At 78.4% G+C, this 2500-nt stretch overlaps 1 non-coding gene across 1 annotated transcript; it reads right to left on the reverse strand.

Annotated features, from left to right (window-relative positions):
• Nucleotides 1-39: 39 nt before the first annotated feature.
• Nucleotides 40-192, reverse strand: LOC141955145 (5.8S ribosomal RNA). Its single transcript, XR_012632381.1, has one exon. It is a non-coding gene; the product is annotated as a 5.8S ribosomal RNA (ribosomal RNA).
• Nucleotides 193-2500: the final 2308 nt, after the last annotated feature.

Genomic DNA, 2500 nt, shown 5'->3' on the forward strand with positions numbered 1-2500 from the left:
GGGGAGGGACGGCGCACCGGCCGGCGATTGATCGTCAAGCGACGCTCAGACAGGCGTAGCCCCGGGAGGAACCCGGGGCCGCAAGTGCGTTCGAAGTGTCGATGATCAATGTGTCCTGCAATTCACATTAATTCTCGCAGCTAGCTGCGTTCTTCATCGACGCACGAGCCGAGTGATCCACCGCTAAGAGTTGTCTGCCTTTCGGCACCGCCCCGCGCGCGCGGAGGGGCCGGGACCGCTCCGCAGAAGCGGCCCCCTTCTCGGACGACGGACCGCCGCCCCACCGACCGACCGACCGCCCCCCTCCGCACGCGCGGAGGGGGCGCGCGACGACCGGCGGGCGACGGTCGCGCCTCGCCTCAGATGACCGTACCGACATCACAACGGAGGGAAGGAAGGGAAGGGTGAAACAAGCTCCGAACGGCAAGGGCCCGGGGAGCCCGCGCTCCCGACCGACCTGGGGAAACAACAAGCACCTTGCTCGCTTCGGAGGCGGCCCAGGCGCCCGGGCTCGGCCCGGCCTCCGCACGGAGGGCCGGCGGCGCGTCCGACCGCGCGCCCGGACCTGCACCCGCCTCTCGCTCGCGCGGAGGGGGGAAACCACAGACGCTGACCGCCGCGCGGGCGACCAGCGGGGGCGCCCCGCTCGCGCCGCGCGCGCCTCCGCGCCGCCCAGCGCCCGCGCGCTGCGACAGCCGGCTCCTTGCCCCCGTGGCCCCGAAACCCCGGCTCTCGCCCCGACGCCGGGAACGCCCGCGCGGCGCCGCCGCCGCACCACACCGGAGACAGGGACGGACGGCCAACCGCCGGAACCCGAGACGGCGACGCGACGCCGCCGCCCGGCGCTCCGCCCGACCGCCGCCCGGCCACCGCACCGCCGCGGCTGCCCTCCCGGAGCCGCCGCCGCCGCTTCTCGTCTCGGCCCCTTCCGCAGGCACGCGCCAGGCAGAAGGCGGACGCCGCTGAGCCGGAGGCGACGCCCCCTCTCCCCGCTTCCGCGCGGAGAACGGGACGGGGAACGCCCCTCGGCCGCCCACCCGCCTCGCCTGACCGAGACCGGGAAAGGCGACTGCGAAGCGACGGGCAGGACCCGGGACGGGACAGGCCACGCGGCCGGCCACCGAGCGACCGCCGGCCGGCACGCCGAGCGGCGGCGCCGCCGCCGCCGCTCGGGCCCGGGGGCTGCGCCGCCCCTCCCCTCAGCCGGGGCGGGAAGGGGTGGGGGTGGCAAGCAAGGAGCACGAAGCCGCAAGCGCGCCGCTGCGCGTCCACGGAGACGCGGCGGCCCGAGCAGGCCGCCCCGCCCGGCGAGACCCCCGACCGTGGGGGAATCGCCATCGCCCCCGACGGCGAGAGAGCCCGCGCTCCCCGCCGGGGGGGGGGGAGGTTCCCCTTCGCGTTTCGAGGGCGAGGCAGGCCGGCTGCGGCCGACCGAACGCCGCCGGTCTCGCCGCCGAGACCGGACCGCGGAGAAGGGGGGGCAGGGGGGACACCCCTCCCCGGCGCGGCCGCCCGAGGGGACAAAAAGCCCACGGCGTGGGCGGCGGCCGCCATGGCCAGGGCCTGCACGAGAGCGACTCCCGCCCCTGGAGGCTCAACCGCCGCACACGGCCGGGGCCCGCCCCTGCGGGTCGCACCGAGCCGCCCGAGTCTTTAAACCTCCGCCCGGCTCCGCGGCCTTCGACCCCCGGGCTCAGCCGAGGGAGGGCCGCGGAGGCGCGGACGCTAGGTACCTGGCCCTGGGGTGAGGGAAACATCCTCAAGGGCCCCGCGGGGGTGCCTCCCCCGCTGCCGCCATCGGGGGAGCGTCCGCCCGCGGGGGCGCGCCCGACATCCGCCACCACCACCACGTCCTCCTGGCCCGGGGCCCGAGGTTTCCCTCAGTATCCCGGCGCTGCGCCCGGGAGGAGAGCCGTGGCTCGGGCCGCCCGCTGGCGCGCGGGACACGGCCCGGCGCGGGAACTCGCCCGCCGGCCCGAGGGCCGGCGCCACGCACCCGAGCCCGGAACGCCCAGAGGCCTCGGCCCTGCACGCGGCCGGCCGGCCCCCCGGCGGGCTTGCTCCGCAGCAAGCCCGCCACGGTGCGGGCAGGAAGGATCGGGGGAGACGCCTCCCCCGACCCCGGCGAGGCCTGCTCTGCCCGCCGCCCCTCTCGCCGGGCTGGCGCCGGCCGCGCCCAGCCCGTCACCGCCAACGGCTCGCGCCGGTCCCCTCTCCCTCTCCTGCGCGCGCCCGAGCGCCGGGGGCTTTCCGCTCGGCCGGCCGGGGTTCCCGCCTCCACGCGCCCCCACCACACCGGCGGCCACCCCCTCTTCCCCCTACGCGCCGCCGCTCGCGCTCGGACCGGCGGTGCCCTGGCGCTCCGGGAGGGCCCTCGGCCGCCGCACCCCCACGCACCACCCCGGTGGCGGCAGCGGACTGCCGTCGGGCAAGGCCGTGGGGAGAGGGGGTTCGGGTGCCCGGAGCCGGACGCCCGCCGGCGGCGGAGCCCAGCCGAGGC

Source organism: Athene noctua, unplaced genomic scaffold (genome assembly GCF_965140245.1).
Source record: "Athene noctua unplaced genomic scaffold, bAthNoc1.hap1.1 HAP1_HAP1_scaffold_125, whole genome shotgun sequence".
NCBI classification, from domain to species: Eukaryota; Metazoa; Chordata; class Aves; order Strigiformes; family Strigidae; genus Athene; species Athene noctua.